A 13,792-nucleotide genomic window follows, 5' to 3' on the forward strand; every position below is an offset into this window, starting at 1 on the left:
ACTCACATGAAAAAATGAAAGAACTGACTCACATAAGATGTCCTCTGACCCCCACACATGAACCTGGAAGACACACACACACACACACACACACAGAGAGAGAGAGAGAGAGTGAGTACCTAGGGTTTTCTAGCAAGCTAGTCTAGCTGAATGAGAGTCAAACATGCAGTTGCAGAGTATGAAAAATAATAAAATAAAATAAAATAAAGGTTGAGAGTGAGGTAGGAAGATAGGCATCAACATCCATTACGTTGTGCATAAGGAGAGATCAAGCTCTCATGGGCTGATCACCACCTAAAATCCCTACTTCTCAATGCTTGTAACATTAGAGATTATATTTTCAACACTTGAATTTTGAGGAACACACTGAAGCCACAGTGACAGTAAATACACCCAGCTAATCCAACTATTAAAATACAATGATGTAAGAACTCTTTAAGGTGTTCGTGGGATTGCCCTGAGGCTATCTTCCCAAATAGAGGTGAGCAGTGGGCATGAGGTCGGGTAAGGGTCCCAGAGGAAGTAGCACAAGCCAAGATTTGCAGTAAAGAGGAACCTCTGGCTCATCGTCCCTTGTCAAGGAAATATATCGAAAAACATGACTTTTGGCCTTAGAACTTTCTCCTGGTCGCTCCTTTGTGTTTGTGTGTATTTGTGTGTGTGTTTGTGTGTGTGTGTTTGTGTGTGTGTGTGTTTGTGTGTGTGTGTGTTTGTGTGTGTGTTTGTGTGTGTGTGTTTGTGTGTATGTGTGTGTGTTTGTGTGTGTGTGTATGTGTGTTTGTGTGTGTATGTTTGTGTGTATGTGTGTGTGTTTGTGTGTGTGTGTGTATGTGTGTTTGTGTGTGTGTGTTTGTGTGTGTGTTAGAGAGGGAGTTGGGGGGAGAGAGACTGTCTGCCAAACTATGTCAGGCACACGTATGAGTTGGTTCTTATTGTATAGTTCCCAGGGATCAAGCTCAGATCATTTTGACAGCAAGCACCTTATATCCACTAACAATCTCCCCAGCCCCATAGCCCTTCTTCCTGGTGTGGTTCTTCGGACAGGCAGGAAAACAGTGGTTCATCATGTCTCAGAGTTACACCAGCTAGCACCTTACATATATTGTCTTACTTAATATTCACAGCAGCACCATAGCCTGGATCATGCTAATATTTCCAGTGTATGTGTAAGGAAGGATTAGACGTCTCGTGTTTACAGAGGCATTCAAGGGAAAGCTTGACATGAAGGCACTTCAAGAAACAACACTTAAAATCAGTATTAAGTGCTAGTTCTCCCACCGCTACTGATGTCTCTAGAAACAAGGCCAGCATGGGGCCTGGGGTGAAAGCAAGCACGTGGTTCATGGTGTCACCTTCTCAGAATAGATGGAGGCATAGGGCCAAATCCAGGCCAACCTTGCCATCAATGAAGACATCCTGAGTCCTCAGGTGCTTGTGTGGCTTTTGAAAGAGATTTTGTTCTTGGTCTTTGTCCATTTAGAGGGACGCAAAGCCTCCCACTTGCAGATCACTAATGATGATAACCTGAAGAAGCTTGACTTAAACATTTCATCAGGTGATCAGTAAGTCAGCCAAGTGTCAGCTGTAGTCCAAGAGAGCATCTGTCATCTGTCCATCTTCAGAGCTTGGACACTAATCTGGATCATTAGATCCATGATTTACACAAATATGTGTCCTTAAATAAGATAAATAAATAACACTCAATTTTCATTTTAAATTTGCTCTTGTGTTATGTGTCTGAACACCTGCACGTATGAAGCTAATGCATGCCTCTTGTCTAGGGCTGTCAGAGGGGGTGTGGGGTTCCCTAAAACTGGAGTTACAGATGGTGGTGAGCCACCCAGGTCAGTGCTGGGAACAGAAAACAGATACTCTGCAAGGGCAGCAAGTCCTCTTAATGGTTGAACTGTTTCTCCAGCCTCAAACCCACAGTTTTATTGTAAATTAAGATAACTGCAGTTGGCCATTTTCAGTTTGTTTTTATTTTTGAGATGGGGTAAAAGCTGGCCTGGAATTTCAGATTATTCTGCACATACACTGAGTACTGAGATCTCGGTAATAAACCAACACACTTAGTTTATGTGGTGCCAGAGACAGAAGTTAGGACTTTCTGAATGCAAAACATCCACTCTATCAGCTGAACCCCTTAGCCCCTGCCTTCCTCAGCCTCCAGGTCCATGAGGGCTTCAGGCCGATGGTACCTGTGCGCTTGTTTTCTGGGGTGAGGCAAAGATACCATTCACACAATCTCCCTGAGTACACTCACAAGTTGGATGATCTAGGTGAAATATTTGTTTCTCTGGACCTCAGTAACAACATTTACCTTGTAAGGTGGTTTCAAGGATTAAAATATATATATATTTTTTTTAAAAAAAGCAATTTCTAACTGGAAGCAAATAGCACCTTTAAAGACACGGAGGTGCAGTTATAAGAACTGTTAGTGTTTGGGTTGGAAAAGTCCCCAGAGCTTGGTGAATTTAGTTTGGTTCCTATCTGTTTGTGCTGCTGAGCAGTGGTCAAGCTTTTCTGGGCAATGGGCCAAGGGAAGAAATCAGTAGGATGTGCCTCTATGACCTGTAGTTGGTCCCCCTGCTTTCTTTCTTTGTCCCTTTCCTTTTTTTCTGGTATTGCTCGGCTGTCATAGGGGGGCAGTCTTGCTCCTTCCCACTTCTTTCAGTCACCGTGATGCTACAGGCCCAGAAGCAACAGAGCCAAATGACCTCAGAGTAAAAACTCTGCAACAGGAAGCCTCTGAAAGAACTTGAAGTGCTCTTAACCACTCAACCATCCCTCCAGCCCCCAGATTCTGATTTTCATAGCTACTTTAGAGCGTGCACTTCTGCTTAAAAATTTACTGTAAATAAGTATGCCAAGCCAGGCTGTAGTTGAATTTCAGTTCATGTTCTTTCCTTCATCATCCCCTAAGGGCAACAGCCTATCACACACACATACACACACACACACACACTCTCTCTCTCTCTCTCTCTCTCTCTCTCTCTCTCTCTCTCTCTCTCTCTCTCACACACACACACATGCACACATAAATAATACATAATACATAATACATACATAATAAATACATATATACATCCATAATATATTATATATCTGTATTTATAGCTATATAATGTATGTGAATTCCCTAAGATTTCTTCTGTTGTTGATTTCATAACCATATAACTAGAAACACTACTTGATGTAACTCCAATCTTCTTGGGCTTCTGAAGGCTTGTTTTCTGTCCCAGTACTGGCTCTGTACATGAGAATATTTGACACCTGCTAGAACTCTACAAATTCGGGGTGAAACATTTTATGTGTCATTAGTGACATTTAAATCCAGCATTCCTTTGAATGTGTTCTGTCTGAATGACATAACCATTGTTGGAAGTGGGTTACTCAAGTCACCTACTGTGTTTGCTGTTCATGTTTCTATGTTGTTTCTGTGTCCGTCATTTGTCTTACATGTCCAGGTGTTCCAGTTTAGGTTGCATGTGTGTTTGCATGTGTTATAGCAAACTGATCTTGTGGATCCTCCATCACTAATTAATAGCAATCTTTTGTCTCTAAGAAGTTTTAATCTCCAAACTTGTTTACAACAATTCTCTCTCTCTCTCTCTCTCTCTCTCTCTCTCTCTATCTATCTATCTATCTATCTATCTATCTACCTCTATCTATCTATCTCTTTCTCATTGTGTTTATGGGTGCACGCACGTACGTGTGTGTGTGTGTGTGTGTGTGTGTGTGCATACACTCTTGTGTCATGGTATGCATATCAAAGGCCATGCATGTCGAAGGTCAGCTTGTGGGATTTGGTTCAGCTCAGGGTGCCAGGCTTGGCAGCAAGCTCCTTTCTTCACTGTGCCATCTCACCAGCCCCTCTAGCACTCTTCAATCTGATGTTTATTTTATCTCGTATAAGTAGCATAACCACCTATATTCTCTTTTTAGAATGGAAGATCTTCTGTCTTTCACTTTCTTATTTACTTAGTGCAGGTGTGCCATGGTGCACTTGTCCATCAAAGGACAGTTTGCAGGAGTTAGCTCTTTCCCTCCACCATGTGGGTTCTTGGGACAAGCTCATAGCATTGGGCGTGGCAGCAGCTGCCTTTACCCGTTGAGCTATCTTGTTAACCTCTACCCTTTATTTTCAATTTACTGTGCTATTAGCACTGAACTGGGTCTCTTATTCATATGGTTGCTGGGAATTGAACTCTGGACCTCTGGAAGAACAGCCAGTGATTTTAACCTCTGGGCCATTTTTTCAGCTCACCGTTACCTTTCTTAAGAAAGAGTTCCCAAAGGATAAATCCATCATGCTGGGAGGCATAGAAGCAAGAAGCAGACACTGTGACAGGAACAGTCACCATTGAATGCAAACATGAAGCAGAGAGAACAAACTGGAAGTGAGGGTAGGTTTCAAATCTTAAAACCTGCCCCTCATGACAACTTCCTTTGGCTAGGCCACACCTCCTATACCTCCCCCAAACAGTGCCACCAACTACTAACCAAGTATTCATATGTCTGAGACTTTCTCTTTTAAACCCACTATACTAGGTAACCAACCATTCTACCAACTAAACTACATCCCTAGCCTGTGACAAACTAGTGGAACTGAGTACTTCATTAAAAAAAGATTGGCGGAGCATGGGGACACACAACTGCAATGTGTAATGTCACTACATGGAAGACTGAGGCAGGAAGAATGGGAGTTTGAGGCCAGCCTGAGCTATGCAGCAAAATCTTACTCCAACAACAAAAAGGGGCTCAGAGTGGGGCGGGGGAAGGAAAAGGAAAGAAAAAGAAGGGAAACTGTATGTCTTTATTTTATTTATTCTTCTATCATATATTACATCCTGACTGCAGTTTCCCTCCCTTCCTCTCCTCTCAGGGCCCACCCCGCACCCCACCTCTCCTCTCCCCTACACTGACTCATCCCCCTTACCAAAAAAAAAAAAGATATTCCAGGTCTTCCGGGGATATCAATCAAACATGGCTTATCACATTGCAAAAAGACTAGGTACTGGGCTGGAGAGATGGCTCAGTGGCTTTGACTGCTCTTCCAAAGGTCCCGAGTTCAAATCCCAGCAACCACATGGTAGCTCACAACCATTTGTAATGGGATCTGATGCGTGAAGACAGTTCTGCTGTATTTGAAGACAGCTACAGTGTACTACAGTGTACAGTGTATTAAAAAAATAAATCTTTAAAAAAATTTTTTTAAGACTAGGCATATCTCTCATATTAAGGCTGGATGAGGGAACCCAGCAGGAGAAAACAAGTCCCAAAAGCAGGCAAAGAGTCAGGGACAGACCGTCTCCCACAGTTAAGAGTCCCATAAGAACACCAAGATACACAGCCATAGCATAGATGCAGAGGACTTGGGTCAGACCCATGCAAGTTCCTTGATCATAGGTTCAGTTTCTGAGAGCCCCTGTGAGCCCTGGTTTGTTGATTCTGTGGGCTATTTTCTTGTGGTGTCCTTGACCCCTCTAGCTCCTACCACCACCCTCTTTCCCCCTTCTTCCTCAGGATTCCCTGAGCTCCACCTAATGTTTGGCTGTGGGTCTCTGCCTCTGTGTCCATCAGCTGCTGAATGAAACCTCTCCAAAGATGATGACTGTGCTAGGCTCTGGTCTACAAAGTATAGCAGAATAGTTCTGGAAATCGTTTCGTTGAGTTTTTAATTTTATTTTTTACCATTTAATTTATTGCCGTGCTGTGGTAAATGTTTGAAAACGAACCACCAACCCTCGCTATCACCAAGACGGTAAGGAGCACATGGCATTTGCAGGGTATTTTCAACTCAGTTAGCAGGTCTTGGCAGACTTTCTGGCCCAGGGCTCTCAAAACATCTCTACCCTGCTCCCTATGTTCCCAATTTCCATCCCAGTTGGCTTCTGCCGGCTACTCTCTGGGCCCTGAGGTGATCGCTCCACTTCCATGACTAGCCCATTTATCTTGAGGCTCTCTGCTGTGAACCCTGCTCCCGTTCTCAGCAACCCAGTAAGATCAAAACTCTAGAGGCCTGTAATTCATCAATCAGATTTATATCAATAAATTCCCACTCGACAAAACATTCACACAATAAACTCACAGCCAATTGACATTTGTAAAACCTTCCCATTTAGATAAGACAAATTGTCCTATCATAATTCATCCTTTATAAGATATTCATATCTATTTAAAGCCACAAGGAGGTGGATCATCTTCTTTCGCCCCCATTTTGGCTTCCTCTCCTTTCCTTATCTCTCTGCCTACCTTTCTTTTTCACTGCCCAACCACAGGTCTTGTCTTATCTTGTGCCTGCCCTCACCTGCATAATGACCACATTTCTGGGCTGGAGAGATGACTCAGTGGTTAAGAGCACTGACTGTTCTTCCAGGAGTCTTGAGTTCAATTCCCAGAAACCACATGGTGGCTCACAACCATCTGTAATGGGATCTGATACTCTTCTGAAGATTGCAACTGTGTACTCATTACATAAAATAAATAAATCTTTAAAAGAAAACTTAAAAAAAAAACGTTATTGACTTATTTGCCAGTCATGCTTGCTTCTATCCTAGGTCTCTGGGCTACCTGGTCTCTGGACTATGTAGCCTCTGGTTCCTGGCCTCTCAGGCAGTGTCAGATGTGGGTTCCCTCTCATGGCTTGGGCCTCAAGTTGGTCCAGTCACTGCTTGGCCACTCTCACAAGTCTTTACACAACCTTTACCCCAGCACACCTTACAGGCAGAACAGTTAGTTTGAAAGTTTTTCGGCTTAGTTGGTGTCTCAATCTCTGCACTGGGAGCCTTGTCAGATTACAGAAGAGGTCTAATTCAGGTTCAGTATCCCTAGATACACTAGGAGTTTTCTCTAATGTAACCATCACTTCCTGGAGTTTCCATCACACTCATTTCTGCCTTACTCTTGACATGCCCTCCAAACTCTAGCTGTTTCTCCCAGTACTCTGCCTCCTGTTCCCATTCCCATATGTCCCCAGTTCATCCATGACATCTATTTTCCATCCCAGGGAGATCCATGTGTTCCCCGCTTGAGCCCTCCTTGTTACTTTGTCTGTCTGGGTCTGTGACTGTCAGATACTTATCCTTTACTTTACAGTTAATATCTGCTTTTAAGTGAGTACATACTATACTTGGCTTTGGGTCTGAATTACCTCATTCAGGATGATTTTCTTTCTAGTTCCACCCATTTGCCTGCAAATGTCATTATGCTATTCTTTTCTTTAAAAAAAAAAAAAAAAAACAGCTGAGTAATACCTCACAACACCCTTCACAAGAGTAGTATAAAACATGTTGGGGATAACTCTAACCAAGAAAGTCAAAGACCTGTATGCCAAAAGCTTCAGGGCTTTGAAGAAAGAAATTGAAGAAGACATCAGAAGATGGAAAGATTTTCCATGCTCATGGATCAGTAGGATTAACATAGTAAAAATGGCCATTTTTTTTTACCATAATCAATGCATACATTCAATGCAATCCCTATTAAAATTTCAATGCAATTCTTTACAGACCTTGAAAAACAATTCTCAACTTCATATGAGAAAACAAAAAGCCCAGGAAAGCTAAAACAATTCTATATGATAGAAGAACTTCCAAAGGGGTTCACCATTCCTGATCTCAAGCTGTGCCACAGAGCTATACTCCTGAAAACTTAATAATACCAACATAAAAAACAGACAGGTTTATTAATGGAATTGAATCAAAGATTCAGATACAAACCCACACATCTATGGACACATGATTTTTTGATAAAGAAGACAGACATATACTATGGAGAATAGAAAGCATCTTGAACAAGTGGTGCTGGTCTAACTGGATGCTGGGATGTAGAAGAAGGCAAATAGATCCATATCTATTGCCCTGCACAAAACTCAAGTCCAAGTGGATCAAAGACCTCAATATAAAACCTGATACACTGAACCTGGTAGAAAATAAAGTAGAAAATAGCCTTGAGCACATTGGCACAGGACACAGCTTCCTGAACAGACCAAGATCAGGCACTAAGATCAACAATTGATAAATGGGACCTCGTGAAACCAAATGGCTTCTGTAAGGCAAAGTACACTGACCATAGAACAAAACAGCAACTTACAGAATAGGAAAAGACTTTCTCCAATTCTATCACATCTGACAGAGGGCTAATATCCAAAATACATAAAGAACCTGAGAAACTAGATATCAACAAACCAAATAATCCAATTTAAAAATGGGGTACAGGCATTCTCAACAGGGAAATCTCAAAAGGCTGAGAACCAATTAAAGAACTGTTTGACATCCTAAGCCATTAGGGAGACAAGAATCAAAAAGGACTCTTGAGATTCTATCTCACACCTGTCAGAATGGATAAGATCAACAACACAAGTGACAGCTCATGCTGGGGAGGGTGTGGTGCAAAGGGAACACTCCTCCATTGCTGGTGGGAATGCAAACCTGTACAGCCACTTTGGCAAATCAATATGGCAGTTTCTTAGCTATCCTACTCTTGGGCATACACACAAAGGGTGTTCCACTCTACGACAGGGACATCTACTTATCTATGTTCATAGTAGCTTCATTCATAAAGCAAAGAAAACTTTAAATCACTCATACTATCAGTTACAATTCAGTGGAGAAGCAGAAGTGGAAACAGCTGCTTGGAGAAAGGGCTAAGTGTGGAAGGTGGACTTGTCTTGTTAACACCCACTTTGAGAAACTAGCTCGATCCACACCGCCAATGCTAATCCCCTTCATAATGGTGCCTCACAATCTAATCCAATATGCCTTGCCTCTCCTAGGCTCCCTCACCTCTCAGCACCACCACCCTGGGGACTAAGTGTCTAACCCATGAACTTTTGGTACACATTCAAAACATTATTAAACAAAGGGACTGGAGAGATCTCCTGAGAAACAAATCAGGATCTGAAGCCTGACCTGAGCAGGTAGTAAACTGGACAATTCTTAACATTCTCAAGGTTCTCTCCTCACCTATTGGATGGAAATCAAAAGGCTTATCTTGGCGCTGGAGAAATGGCTCAACAGTTAAGAGCGCTTACTGCTTCTGCGAAAGATGAAGTTTTGGTTCCCAGGAACAACAAGGCTGCTCACAACCATCTGACTTTCAGGGGATCCAGCATCCTCTTCTGATATCCCTGGGTACCAGACACATATGTAGTTCATGTGCACACATGTGATACAATGTACACTGTACACACAAAATTAAATTAAACACATAAAATTAAATGAATACATCTTTTAAAAAGTCTTCTCTCATGAAACTCTTATAAAAATGTTTAAATAATGTATAAAGTCAACATATAAGGTATATTAGATGGGACATATAATGATTATTTTTATTGTTTCTCTTGAGGTTAACACGTATTTTCTTTATCTAGTGATTATCTCATGCAAGAATTTTTCTTTCTTTTTGTTTTTCCAGACAGGGTTTCTCCATGTAGAACTGGCTGTCCTGACACTCTCTCTGTAGACCAGACTGGCTTCTAAGTCACAGAGACCCCTCTGCTTCTGCTTAGCCGAGTGCTGGGATGAAGGATGTATGCCACCACTGCCAGGCTTCGAGACACCATTTTAATCATCATCATCATTATTATTCAATTGTTGGGAAGATGCAAATGCCTTATCATTTTATAGATATTTTCCATTTATTTAAGTCGTTTAGTTCTCTGCCACACATCTTTAAAATATTTTATTCTCTAGCAAAATTTTTGTGGCCTCTAATAAGCCTATTTGTAGCAATCACAATCCCAGAGTTAAATCAGATGTAGAAGCTGCTTTAGGGCAACAGAGACTATTTTCCAGCCCTACACAAAATTAAAACAGAGAACCTCTTAGTTGGTGTCCCAGTCTTGCATGAGATAATGAACCACAGTTCAGAGTTGGGCGGCTTACCTGTGATCGAGATCTTGAGGCATAGTGGCTGTGAATCTTAGGACACTAAGGCAAGGAGATCTCTAAGATCAAGGTCATCTGGGACAAAGCAAGTCCCAGATCCAGGTGTGGTAGTACACACCTTTAATCTGGGACACACGTTCTTTTGGAGACCTACATAAGGACATTGGAAGAAGGAAGGTGCTCTCTCTTCGCTTGCTTGCTTTATGGGATTGAGCAACTAGACTTCCTTGGACTTCCTTTCACAGCTGCTGCCAAGCATTGTTGGGAAGTTGGACAACAGACTGTAAATCACCAATAAATTCTCTTACTATATATAGACTATGATAAATTCTGTGACTCTATAGAACCCTGACTAATACAGTTGGGCATGTTGGCATATGACTTAATCACAGTTCCGGGCCAACCTGGTCTACAGAATGAGTTCCAGGACAACCAAGGACTCTGTTTTGAAAACAAATAAACAAATAAAAAATGAAGAAGAAAATAAGAAAAAAAAATAAAAGAGTCCCTCTCCCCCAAAAGACACCCTCTTTTCAGATGTCCAGTTGGCCAATGGTCCCTGGAACAATATGAATTGGAATGAAACACAGGTAGACTATGTTCAATGGTCTAAAGTTAAGAGAGTTACATCTTTGGGGTTCACCATGCATGTTCTCTGCATGGGGAAAGGAAGAGGGAATTCTGTGCAGAAGAGTATCTAGGCTGAATTTCTGACTTTATATCTAAAGAGCTGAGAGTTCTTAGGAATGCCACTATGCATCAACTACATGTTGGAATAATACTGGAATCATTCATAAGCAGAAATCAGAAGGAAGGCTGCTGTGAAGCTGTTGCTGATGTACTAGAACCTCAGAATGTAGCCTTATATAGAGCAATGCCCTTGCAGATGTATGCACAGTAAGAATTACCATGGAACAACACTAACTCAAGAACAAGATGATAAGGGATAGGAGAAGGTGACATTGTGGGGATGGAGAAGCTGACCTGACAAGATGCTGTCTATAAGGCAAGAAATGCCAGATTGCTGGCAGGAACCAAATGTTAGGAGTCAGGAATGGGATAGTTCCCTAACATAGACTCCAGAGGGAAAGCACCCCACTGACCCTTGATCTCAGACTTGGAGGTTCTAGAATTTTTATCCCATTTAGCTGCCAAGTTTGGTTTGAAAGCGGTAGGAGGCAAAGTGGAGTCATTTGTGTCACAGTCTAGCAAATATACACAGAAGAAGGGAGGTCATGAAGTAAACAATAGGTTTGTGAACAGAAACTACCATTATGTGTACAACTTTGCACAAAGGCCATGGCAACTTGAGACAGAAAACATGTTTGTAAGAACATCTGCCCAGTTAAGTGTGTATTCAACCATAAACTCATGACATCTACTTACTGAGACCTGTAACCAAAGAGGATGGTTTCTATTTTATATATTTATATATGGAATTGTTCTCACCACCTTTGAAACCCTTTACTTTCTAAATATGCACATAGTTTCCCACCACATCTCGACTCTGTTAGTTCTACTTAGACACACGTTATATCTTTGGCAAATTTCTGTTGTTTGGCTTAGCCATAGCTTGGCATCCTTAGAAAATATCTCAATCAGAACGTCATATTATACTCAAGAAAACCCATAATGTCCTATATGGGCCAAATGAACCAAGAGCTGCGGTAGCTGAGCCAGGAAGAGCCATGCCAACAAAAGCTTCAAAAGTTTAGGAGACAAAAAAAAGAAGTCTTTGTGAACAGGAAAGGCTTTGGGTAGAGCATACCTCGGAGAAACCCACAAAATTGACTGAATCTACAGGCAGTCAGGGGAGGCAGAGTTGGGAGTGAAGAGGATTCCAAGCAGAGGATGCCAGGGAAGTAAAGTCACGAAGGAGGAAAAGTTGAAGATGCTCTGAGATGCCAAGTGGTGCAGCTTGGTTCCTTGTTAGAAACTCCCAGATACAATATATGCACATTAAAATGCACTTGGATGTCAGATACGCTCTAAGCTGGCAGCAACAGCACCCAGCTGAGTCCTTTTCTGTTGTGAGTTTGTTTGTTGTTCTTGAGATGCAGAAATGGAAATTAAAGAATTTATTTATTTTCCCCAAGGTAAAAAAACTAGGTATGTAATAGAGATGGAACTAAATTCTGAATCTTTTTTGCAACAGTGTGTGTGTGTGTGTGTGTGTGTGTGAGAGAGAGAGAGAGAGAGAGAGAGAGAGAGAGAGAGAGAGAGAGAGAGAGAGAGAGAGAATCTGTCTTTCAGAGACTTTCAATGGGCTGGTGAGATTGCTCAGCCAGCAAAAGCTATCAGTGCTCAAGCTGGACTACCTAAATCCAGTTCCTGAAACCCAAGTAAAGGTGAAAGGAAAAAACTGACTCCACAAAGTTGTCCTCTGACCTATACACACACACACACACACACACACACACACACACACCATGAAACACTCACAAAATAATAACTAGTTTAAATTTTTCAAGAAAAATGTGTTCCCTTTTCTTTTTTAAAAGATTATCTATCTATCTATCTATCTATCTATCTATCTATCTATCTATCTATCTATCTATCTATCTAATGTACATGAATGTTCTATCTGCATGTCCACCTACATGCCAGAAGAGGGCATCAGATCACACTCTAGATGGTTGTGAGCCACCATGTGGTTGTTGGGGATTGAACAACGTTCTTAACCACTAAGCCACCTACCTCTCCAGCCTGGGTTCAATTTTTAAAACTTTATTGCCAACTATAAATTGCCAGTTATGTTGAAACAGCAGGTATGCATATTCAGCATTATCCAGTTATCTGGTTATGTCTTAGGAATGAACATACAGACAGCTTTTCACAATGATTCTTACTTGCAATGCTGGGCTTTCTCTCAACATCCTCTTCCATCTTTTCCACACACAAAACATGCCTTGTAGTGTTAAATAAGTCTGAAAGAAAATGATCATTTTTAGCAGGACTGTGGTGGTTCAGTTCTTTAATTTCAGCACTAGGAAGCAGAGGTAGGTGGATCTCTTTGAATTCAAGACCAGCCTGGTCTACAAAGATCCAGGACAATCAGAGCTGTTGAACTCAGAAAACCTACCCTGAGATAAACAAACAAAAAACCAAGCACAACCATTTTTATTGTTTTATTCCTAAAGTTATGTCACATATAAAAGTTTTCAAGGGCTGGAGAGATGGCTCAAAGGTTAGGAGACTGACTGCTCTTGCAGAGGTCCTGAGTTCAATTCCCAGCAACCACATGGTGGCCCACAGCCATCTGTAATGGGATCTGATGCCCTCTTCTGGTGTGTCTGGAGACAGAGGCAGTGTACTCATGTTCATAAAAAATTTTAAAACTTCTTTAAAAATAAGTTTTCAATATTCTCTCTCTCTCTCTCTCTCTCTCTCTCTCTCTCTCTCTCTCTCTCTCTCTCTCTCTCTCTCTCTCTCGGTAGATAAGTGTCTCATTATTTTCTCTACTGCCCAACTAATTTCTGTTGATTTTTTAAAATGAAATTCAAGCATCTTGGACAATTCAAGTATCAAAGCAAAATAAACAGTGTGAATGTTCCATAAGAACTCTGAAAGCCTGCTCCCTGTTCTGAACCAAAAATATAAAGTGACATCAAATCTCTGTGATTTTTGTTTGTTTCGTGTAGCACAGGTTGGTCCCAAGCTCAATAGGTAACTGAGACTGTCTTGAATTTCTGGTCCTCCTGTCTCCAATTCCCCAGTGTTAAGATTACAGGTATATACCATCCTACTTGGCAAATTGGGAGGGGGTGTTTCTTTTCAAAAAGAATGCACACAGTAGGTTGCCCTGCCCCCATTTTTCTTTCTATCCAGACAGGGTCTTCCTATGTTATCCAGGCTGCAAACTGTACTAGAACTTGCTTGTGTATGTAGCCCAGGCTTGCCTT

Source organism: Micromys minutus (genome assembly GCF_963924665.1).
Source record: "Micromys minutus genome assembly, chromosome: 4".
Taxonomy (NCBI): domain Eukaryota; kingdom Metazoa; phylum Chordata; class Mammalia; order Rodentia; family Muridae; genus Micromys; species Micromys minutus.